The sequence below is a fragment of the Danio aesculapii genome, chromosome 9 (assembly GCF_903798145.1).
Source record: "Danio aesculapii chromosome 9, fDanAes4.1, whole genome shotgun sequence".
Taxonomy (NCBI): Eukaryota; Metazoa; Chordata; class Actinopteri; order Cypriniformes; family Danionidae; genus Danio; species Danio aesculapii.
In genome coordinates, this window is record NC_079443.1 from 20,432,644 (window position 1) to 20,442,035 (window position 9,392).

Here is a 9,392-nt window from a genome sequence, read left to right on the forward strand (position 1 = left end):
TATCGCCACGAAAAACCTTCGTTGCACAGTGGCTTGCTGTTCTAGGAGATTGATTCTCGCTCATGTTCAAATTCTGGTTGAGCCCATACAGTTGTCGCATGTTTTATGAGGACGTCGAGGTTTATACAGAGGCCTTTTTCAGAGAATTCCGGTTTGTCAGCAGATAGTGTTGCCATGTAAATTTCTTGAATTCCATTGGCTCGTTGGTCTAGGGGTATGATTCTCGCTTAGGGTGCGAGAGGTCCTGGGTTCAGCGCCCGGACGAGCCCTTACGGTTGTTTTTTGTTTTGAGGGACAGCTTGACTTTCACAGAGGCCTGTTTCAACGCCAGTTTCCGAGCATTAGATAGCCGTTTGTAAGCGTCTTGGTTCCATGATGTAATGGTTAGCACTCTGGACTTTGAATCCAGTGATCCGAGTTCAAATCTCGGTGGAACCTCTTCCTTCTTAAGTCTGTGAAACGGGTGAGATCAATTACTTCACTGAAGCAGCTGGACAACAACAACAAAAATTTATAAGCAAACGAGTGACTCACCTTGTTGGACTAGGGCTGCGATTCTGAAGGCATCTTCTCACTCAATTGTTACATAAAGATTTATGACCATGCGCTGCGTCTGACGCCATGTGAAAACTTTAAGTTTTAGTGGCTCGTTGGTCTAAGGTTTTGAGTTTTCGCTTTGGGTGTGAGAGGTCCCGGATTCAAATCCTGGATGAGCCCTTTAAGTTGTCTTGTGTTTTACAGGGTGGCATTATGGCTTTCATAAAAAGTTCTTTCGAAGAATTCCAGTTTGTCAGCAGATAGTATCGCCACGAAAAACCTTCCTTGCACAATGGCTTGCTGTTCTAGGAGAATGATTCTCGCTCATGTTCAAATTCCGGGTGAGCCCGTACAGTTGTCGCATGTTTTATGAGGGCGTCGAGGTTTACACAGAGGCCTTTTTCAGAGAATGCCGGTTTGTCAGCAGATAGTGTTGCCATGTAAAGTTGCTGATTTTCATTGGCTCGTTGGTCTAGGGGTATGATTCTCGCTTTGGGTGCGAGAGGTCCCGTGTTCAAATCCCGGACGAGCCCTTGCGGTCATTTTTTGTTTTGAGGGACAGCTTGACTTTCACAGAGGCCTGTTTCAACGCCAGTTTCCAAGCATTAGATAGCCTCTAATGAGTGTCTTGGTTCCATGGTGTAATGGTTAGCACTCTGGACTTTGAATCCAGTGATCCGAGTTCAAATCAGCTTGACTTTCACAGAGGCCTGTTTCAACGCCAGTTTCCGAGCATTAGATAGCCTATTGCAAGCGTCTTGGTTCCATGGTGTAATGGTTAGCATTCTGGACTTTGAATCCAGTGATCCCAGTTCAAATCTCGGTGGAACCTCTTCCTGCTTAAATCTGTGAAACGGGTGAGATCAATTTACTTCACTGAAGCAGCTGGACAACAACAACAAAAATTTATAAGCAAACGAGTGACTCACCTTGTTGGTCTAGGGCTGCGATTCTGAAGGTATGTTCTGACTAAATTGTTACATAAAGATTTATGACCATGCGCTGCTTCTGACGCCATGTGAAAACTTCAAGTTTTAGTGGCTGGTTGGTCTAAGGGTTTGAGTTTTCGCTTTGGGTGTGAGAGGTCCCGGATTCAAATCCTGGATGAGCCCTTTAAGTTCTCTTGTGTTTTACAGGGCGGCAATATGGCTTTCATAAAAACTTCTTTCGAAGAATTCCAGTTTGTCAGCAGATAGTATCGCCACGAAAAACCTTTCTTTGCACAGTGGCTTGCTGTTCTAGGAGAATGATTCTCGCTCATGTTGAAATTCCGGGTGAGCCCGTACAGTTGTCGCATGTTTTATGAGGGCGTCGAGGTTTACACAGAGGCCTTTTTCAGAGAATGCCGGTTTGTCAGCAGATAGTGTTGCCATGCAAAGTTCCTGATTTTCATTGGCTCGTTGGTCTAGGGGTATGATTCTCGCTTAGGGTGCGAGAGGTCCCGGGTTCAAATCCCGGACGAGCCCTTGTGGTTGTTTTTTGTTTTGAGGGACAGCTTGACTTTCACAGAGGCCTGTTTCAACGCCAGTTTCCGAGCATTAGATAGCCTCTAATGAGTGTCTGGGTTCCATGGTGTAATGGTTAGCACTCTGGACTTTGAATCCAGTGATCCGAGTTCAAATCTTGGTGGAACCTCTTCCCTCTTAAATTTGTGTAACGGGTGAGATCAATTTACTTCACTGAAGCAGCTGGACAACAACAACAAAAATTTATAAGCAAACGAGTGACTCACTTTGTTGGTCTTGGAATCCAGTGCTCCGAATTCAAATCTCGGTGGAACATCTTTCTTCTCTCCTTGCAGCTTCAAATCAGGGAAGAGAATGAGACCGTTTTCAATCACACCAATCAGTGAGTGGTTCTGATACTCTACGCTTAGATAGCTATTTGATGCTATCACTATCCTCCTCCACCAATGACTTACTCAATGTTATGTGTGATTTTGCCATGCAGCTTAAATCTGTGAAACGGGTGAGATCAATTTAGTTCACTGAAGCAGCTGGACAACAACAACAAAAATTTAAAAGCAAACGAGTGACTCACCTTGTTGGTCTAGGGCTGCGATTTTGAAGGTATGTTCTGACTCAATTATCACATAATGATTTATGACCATGCGCTGCTTCTGAAGCCATGTGAAAACTTCAAGTTTTAGTGGCTCGTTGGTCTAAGGGTTTGAGTTTTCGCTTTGGGTGTGAGAGGTCCCGGATTCAAATCCTGGATGAGCCCTTTAAGTTCTCTTGTGTTTTACAGGGCGGCATTATGGCTTTCATAAAAACTTCATTTAAAGAATTCCAGTTTGTCAGCAGATAGTATCGCCACGAAAAACCTTCCTTGCACAGTGGCTTGCTGTTCTAGGAGATTGATTCTCGCTCATGTTCAAATTCTGGTTGAGCCCATACAGTTGTCGCATGTTTTATGAGGACGTCGAGGTTTATACAGAGGCCTTTTTCAGAGAATGCCGGTTAGTCAGCAGATAGTGTTGCCATGTAAAGTTCGTGATATTCGTTGGAGTGTATCATGTGTTGATGTATATGTAAAGACTGTGTCATGTGTGCATATGTATGGAATTTGCATGTAAAGAGTATCATGTGTGCATATGTATGGACTGTATCATATATGAATGGAGTGTACATTGTACACGTAAAGACTGTATCGTGTGTATATGCAAAGAGTGTTTCATGTGTGCATGGGTTCTATTCCAAACTTTGACAGGATTGTATCATTGGTGCATATGTACGGAGTGTTACATATGTGTTGATGTATGAAATGTATATGTAAAGACTGTATCATTTGTGCATATGTATAGAACTTGCATGTAAAGAGTATCATGTGTACATATGTATGGAGTGTATCATATATGAATGGATTGTATATGTATGAAATGTCTATGTAAAGACTATATCATATGTGCATATGTACAGAATATATGTATGGAATGTATATGTAGAGAGTGTATCGTGTGTGTATGTATGGAATGTATATGTAGAGAGTGTATCATGACGTTCCAGTAGCGCAGTATGTATGTACAGGATTGTAACATGTGTGGAATACACATGTAAAGAGTGTATCGTGTATTCTGGGTGCATATGTATGGACTTACATGTAAAGAGTATCATGAATGGAATACACATGTAAAGAGTGTATGTGTATATATGAAGTATATTGTGTGCATAATTTACATGTAAAGAGTATATTATGTATGGAATGTATATCTAAAGACTGTATCATGCGTGTATGTATAGAATGTATATGTAGAGAGTGTATCATCACCTTCCAGTAGCTCAGTGGTAAATAACTCACCTGTGTAAAGAGTGTATCATATATGAATGGAATGTATATACAAAGATTGTATCATGTGTGGAAAGTATATGTAAAGAGTGTATATGTATGAAATGTATACGTAAAGACTGTATCATGTGTGTATATGTAAAGAGTGTATCATGTGTGCATGGGTTCTATTCCAGACTTTGACAGGATTGTATCATATAGAGTGTATCATATGTGTTGATGTATGAAATGTATATGTAAAGACTATATCATGTGTGCATATGTACAGAATATATGTAAAGAGTTTATCATGTGTGCTTATGTATGGAGTGTATCGTATATGTAAAGATTGTATCATATGTACAGTATATGTAAAGACTGTATCGTGTGTGTATATGTACAGAGTGTATCGTGTGCATGTGTATCATCACCTTCCAGTAGCGCAGAGGTAAGTAACTCACCTGTCATGCCAGGGACCCGGGTTCTATTCCAGACAGGATTGTATCATATATAGAGTGTATCATGTGTGCCTATGTATGGAAAAGACGGTATCATGTGTGTATGGAAAGTATGTGTATGGCTTGTATCAAATGTGTTGATGTATAAAAATGTATATGTAAATACTGTATCATGTATGTATGTATATGTAAAGAGTGTATCGTATGTATATGTAAAGATTGTATCATGTATGGAATGTATATGTAAAGACTGTATCATGTGTGCATATGTATGGAACTTCCATGTAAAGATTGTTTCATGTATGTATGAAGTGTATCATATTTGAATGGAATGTATATGTAAAGACTGTATCATGTATGTATATGTAAAGAGTGTATCGTGTGCATACATATGGAGTATATCATATGTGTTGATGTATGAAATGTATATGTAAAGATTGTATCATGTGTGCCTTTGTATGGAATGTATATGTAAAGACTGTATCATGTGTGTATGTGTATGGCTTGTCTCATGATGTTCATGTATAAAAATGTATATGTAAAGACTGTATCATGCGTGCATATGTATGGAACTTACATGTAAAGAGTATCATATATGGATTACACATGTAAAGAGTGTATCATATATGAATGGAATGTATATGTAAAGAGTGTATCATGGGTTCTATTTCAAACTTTGACAGGATTGTATCATATGTGCAGATAGTGTTGCCATGTAAAGCTCCTGATTTTCATTGGCTCGTTGCTCTAGGGGTATGATTCTCGCTTAGGGTGCGAGAGGTCCCGGGTTCAAATCCCGGACGAGCCCTTGCGGTCGTTTTTTGTTTTGAGGGACAGCTTGACTTTCACAGAGGCCTGTTTCAACGCCAGTTTCCGAGCATTAGATAGCCTCTAATGAGTGTCTTGGTTCCATGGTGTAACGGTTAGCACTCTGGACTTTGAATCCAGTGATCCGAGTTCAAATCTTGGTGGAACCTCTTCCTTCTTAAATCTGTGAAACGGTTGAGATCAATTTACTTCACTGAAGCAGCTGGACAACAACAACAAAAATTTATAAGCAAACGAGTGACTCACCTTGTTGGACTAGGGCTGCGATTCTGAAGGCATCTTCTCACTCAATTGTTACATAAAGATGTATGACCATGCGCTGCGTCTGACGCCATGTGAAAACTTTAAGTTTTAGTGGCTCGTTGGTCTAAGGTTTTGAGTTTTCGCTTTGGGTGTGAGAGGTCCTGGATTCAAATCCTGGATGAGCCCTTTAAGTTGTCTTGTGTTTTACAGGGCGGCAATATGGCTTTCATAAAAACTTCTTTCGAAGAATTCCAGTTTGTCAGCAGATAGTATCGCCACGAAAAACCTTCCTTGCACAATGGCTTGCTGTTCTAGGAGAATGATTCTCGCTCATGTTCAAATTCCGGGTGAGCCCGTACAGTTGTCGCATGTTTTATGAGGGCGTCGAGGTTTACACAGAGGCTTTTTTCAGAGAATGCCGGTTTGTCAGCAGATAGTGTTGCCATGTAAAGTTGCTGATTTTCATTGGCTTGTTGGTCTAGGGGTATGATTCTCGCTTTGGGTGCGAGAGGTCCCGGGTTCAAATCCCGGACGAGCCCTTGCGGTTGTCTTTTGTTTTGAGGGACAGCTTGACTTTCACAGAGGCCTGTTTCAACGCCAGTTTCCGAGCATTAGATAGCCTCTAATGAGTGTCTGGGTTCCATGGTGTAATGGTTAGCACTCTGGACTTTGAATCCAGTGATCCGAGTTCAAATCTTGGTGGAACCTCTTCCTTCTTAAATTTGTGTAACGGGTGAGATCAATTTACTTCACTGAAGCAGCTGGACAACAACAACAAAAATTTATAAGCAAACGAGTGACTCACTTTGTTGGTCTTGGAATCCAGTGCTCCGAATTCAAATCTCGGTGGAACTTCTTCCTTCTCTCCTTGCAGCTTCAAATCAGGGAAGAGAATGAGACCGTTTTCAATCACACCAATCAGTGAGTGGTTCTGATACTCTACGCTTAGATAGCTATTTGATGCTATCACTATCCTCCTCCACCAATGACTTACTCAATGTTATGTGTGATTTTGCCATGCAGCTTAAATCTGTGAAACGGGTGAGATCAATTTAGTTCACTGAAGCAGCTGGACAACAACAACAAAAATTTAAAAGCAAACGAGTGACTCACCTTGTTGGTCTAGGGCTGCGATTTTGAAGGTATGTTCTGACTCAATTGTTACATAATGATTTATGACCATGCGCTGCTTCTGAAGCCATGTGAAAACTTCAAGTTTTAGTGGCTCGTTGGTCTAAGGGTTTGAGTTTTCGCTTTGGGTGTGAGAGGTCCCGGATTCAAATCCTGGATGAGCCCTTTAAGTTGTCTTGTGTTTTACAGTGCGGCATTATGGCTTTCATAAAAACTTCATTTAAAGAATTCCAGTTTGTCAGCAGATAGTATCGCCACGAAAAACCTTCCTTGCACAGTGGCTTGCTGTTCTAGGAGATTGATTCTCGCTCATGTTCAAATTCTGGTTGAGCCCATACAGTTGTCGCATGTTTTATGAGGACGTCGAGGTTTATACAGAGGCCTTTTTCAGAGAATTCCGGTTTGTCAGCAGATAGTGTTGCCATGTAAATTTCTTGAATTCCATTGGCTCGTTGGTCTAGGGGTATGATTCTCGCTTAGGGTGCGAGAGGTCCTGGGTTCAGCGCCCGGACGAGCCCTTACGGTTGTTTTTTGTTTTGAGGGACAGCTTGACTTTCACAGAGGCCTGTTTCAACGCCAGTTTCCGAGCATTAGATAGCCGTTTGTAAGCGTCTTGGTTCCATGATGTAATGGTTAGCACTCTGGACTTTGAATCCAGTGATCCGAGTTCAAATCTCGGTGGAACCTCTTCCTTCTTAAGTCTGTGAAACGGGTGAGATCAATTTACTTCACTGAAGCAGCTGGACAACAACAACAAAAATTTATAAGCAAACGAGTGACTCACCTTGTTGGACTAGGGCTGCGATTCTGAAGGCATCTTCTCACTCAATTGTTACATAAAGATTTATGACCATGCGCTGCGTCTGACGCCATGTGAAAACTTTAAGTTTTAGTGGCTCGTTGGTCTAAGGTTTTGAGTTTTCGCTTTGGGTGTGAGAGGTCCCGGATTCAAATCCTGGATGAGCCCTTTAAGTTGTCTTGTGTTTTACAGGGTGGCATTATGGCTTTCATAAAAAGTTCTTTCGAAGAATTCCAGTTTGTCAGCAGATAGTATCGCCACGAAAAACCTTCCTTGCACAATGGCTTGCTGTTCTAGGAGAATGATTCTCGCTCATGTTCAAATTCCGGGTGAGCCCGTACAGTTGTCGCATGTTTTATGAGGGCGTCGAGGTTTACACAGAGGCCTTTTTCAGAGAATGCCGGTTTGTCAGCAGATAGTGTTGCCATGTAAAGTTGCTGATTTTCATTGGCTCGTTGGTCTAGGGGTATGATTCTCGCTTTGGGTGCGAGAGGTCCCGTGTTCAAATCCCGGACGAGCCCTTGCGGTCATTTTTTGTTTTGAGGGACAGCTTGACTTTCACAGAGGCCTGTTTCAACGCCAGTTTCCAAGCATTAGATAGCCTCTAATGAGTGTCTTGGTTCCATGGTGTAATGGTTAGCACTCTGGACTTTGAATCCAGTGATCCGAGTTCAAATCAGCTTGACTTTCACAGAGGCCTGTTTCAACGCCAGTTTCCGAGCATTAGATAGCCTATTGCAAGCGTCTTGGTTCCATGGTGTAATGGTTAGCATTCTGGACTTTGAATCCAGTGATCCGAGTTCAAATCTCGGTGGAACCTCTTCCTGCTTAAATCTGTGAAACGGGTGAGATCAATTTACTTCACTGAAGCAGCTGGACAACAACAACAAAAATTTATAAGCAAACGAGTGACTCACCTTGTTGGTCTAGGGCTGCGATTCTGAAGGTATGTTCTGACTAAATTGTTACATAAAGATTTATGACCATGCGCTGCTTCTGACGCCATGTGAAAACTTCAAGTTTTAGTGGCTGGTTGGTCTAAGGGTTTGAGTTTTCGCTTTGGGTGTGAGAGGTCCCGGATTCAAATCCTGGATGAGCCCTTTAAGTTCTCTTGTGTTTTACAGGGCGGCAATATGGCTTTCATAAAAACTTCTTTCGAAGAATTCCAGTTTGTCAGCAGATAGTATCGCCACGAAAAACCTTTCTTTGCACAGTGGCTTGCTGTTCTAGGAGAATGATTCTCGCTCATGTTGAAATTCCGGGTGAGCCCGTACAGTTGTCGCATGTTTTATGAGGGCGTCGAGGTTTACACAGAGGCCTTTTTCAGAGAATGCCGGTTTGTCAGCAGATAGTGTTGCCATGTAAATTTCTTGAATTCCATTGGCTCGTTGGTCTAGGGGTATGATTCTCGCTTAGGGTGCGAGAGGTCCTGGGTTCAGCGCCCGGACGAGCCCTTACGGTTGTTTTTTGTTTTGAGGGACAGCTTGACTTTCACAGAGGCCTGTTTCAACGCCAGTTTCCGAGCATTAGATAGCCGTTTGTAAGCGTCTTGGTTCCATGGTGTAATGGTTAGCATTCTGGACTTTGAATCCAGTGATCCGAGTTCAAATCTCGGTGGAACCTCTTCCTGCTTAAATCTGTGAAACGGGTGAGATCAATTTACTTCACTGAAGCAGCTGGACAACAACAACAAAATTTATAAGCAAACGAGTGACTCACCTTGTTGGTCTAGGGCTGCGATTCTGAAGGTATGTTCTGACTAAATTGTTACATAAAGATTTATGACCATGCGCTGCTTCTGACGCCATGTGAAAACTTCAAGTTTTAGTGGCTCGTTGGTCTAAGGGTTTGAGTTTTCGCTTTGGGTGTGAGAGGTCCCGGATTCAAATCCTGGATGAGCCCTTTAAGTTCTCTTGTGTTTTACAGGGCGGCAATATGGCTTTCATAAAAACTTCTTTCGAAGAATTCCAGTTTGTCAGCAGATAGTATCGCCACGAAAAACCTTTCTTTGCACAGTGGCTTGCTGTTCTAGGAGAATGATTCTCGCTCATGTTGAAATTCCGGGTGAGCCCGTACAGTTGTCGCATGTTTTATGAGGGCGTCGAGGTTTACACAGAGGCCTTTTTCAGAGA

At 42.2% G+C, this 9,392-nt stretch overlaps 13 non-coding genes across 13 annotated transcripts; all 13 read left to right on the top strand.

The window, feature by feature from the left end:
- The first annotated feature begins 366 nt into the window (after positions 1-366).
- Positions 367-438, top strand: trnaq-uug (transfer RNA glutamine (anticodon UUG)). Its single transcript has one exon. It is a non-coding gene; the product is annotated as a tRNA-Gln (tRNA).
- A 560-nt stretch (positions 439-998) lies between these two features.
- Positions 999-1,070, top strand: trnap-ugg (transfer RNA proline (anticodon UGG)). Its single transcript has one exon. It is a non-coding gene; the product is annotated as a tRNA-Pro (tRNA).
- Positions 1,071-1,297: 227 nt separating this feature from the next.
- On the top strand, positions 1,298-1,369 carry trnaq-uug (transfer RNA glutamine (anticodon UUG)). Its single transcript has one exon. It is a non-coding gene; the product is annotated as a tRNA-Gln (tRNA).
- Positions 1,370-1,931: 562 nt separating this feature from the next.
- On the top strand, positions 1,932-2,003 carry trnap-agg (transfer RNA proline (anticodon AGG)). Its single transcript has one exon. It is a non-coding gene; the product is annotated as a tRNA-Pro (tRNA).
- Positions 2,004-2,100: 97 nt separating this feature from the next.
- On the top strand, positions 2,101-2,172 carry trnaq-uug (transfer RNA glutamine (anticodon UUG)). Its single transcript has one exon. It is a non-coding gene; the product is annotated as a tRNA-Gln (tRNA).
- Positions 2,173-4,995: 2,823 nt separating this feature from the next.
- On the top strand, positions 4,996-5,067 carry trnap-agg (transfer RNA proline (anticodon AGG)). Its single transcript has one exon. It is a non-coding gene; the product is annotated as a tRNA-Pro (tRNA).
- Positions 5,068-5,164: 97 nt separating this feature from the next.
- Positions 5,165-5,236, top strand: trnaq-uug (transfer RNA glutamine (anticodon UUG)). The gene has a single exon. It is a non-coding gene; the product is annotated as a tRNA-Gln (tRNA).
- Positions 5,237-5,797: 561 nt separating this feature from the next.
- On the top strand, positions 5,798-5,869 carry trnap-ugg (transfer RNA proline (anticodon UGG)). The gene has a single exon. It is a non-coding gene; the product is annotated as a tRNA-Pro (tRNA).
- A 97-nt stretch (positions 5,870-5,966) lies between these two features.
- Positions 5,967-6,038, top strand: trnaq-uug (transfer RNA glutamine (anticodon UUG)). The gene has a single exon. It is a non-coding gene; the product is annotated as a tRNA-Gln (tRNA).
- A 1,038-nt stretch (positions 6,039-7,076) lies between these two features.
- On the top strand, positions 7,077-7,148 carry trnaq-uug (transfer RNA glutamine (anticodon UUG)). The gene has a single exon. It is a non-coding gene; the product is annotated as a tRNA-Gln (tRNA).
- Positions 7,149-7,709: 561 nt separating this feature from the next.
- On the top strand, positions 7,710-7,781 carry trnap-ugg (transfer RNA proline (anticodon UGG)). Its single transcript has one exon. It is a non-coding gene; the product is annotated as a tRNA-Pro (tRNA).
- A 227-nt stretch (positions 7,782-8,008) lies between these two features.
- Positions 8,009-8,080, top strand: trnaq-uug (transfer RNA glutamine (anticodon UUG)). Its single transcript has one exon. It is a non-coding gene; the product is annotated as a tRNA-Gln (tRNA).
- Positions 8,081-8,811: 731 nt separating this feature from the next.
- On the top strand, positions 8,812-8,883 carry trnaq-uug (transfer RNA glutamine (anticodon UUG)). The gene has a single exon. It is a non-coding gene; the product is annotated as a tRNA-Gln (tRNA).
- The last annotated feature ends 509 nt before the right edge of the window (positions 8,884-9,392 follow it).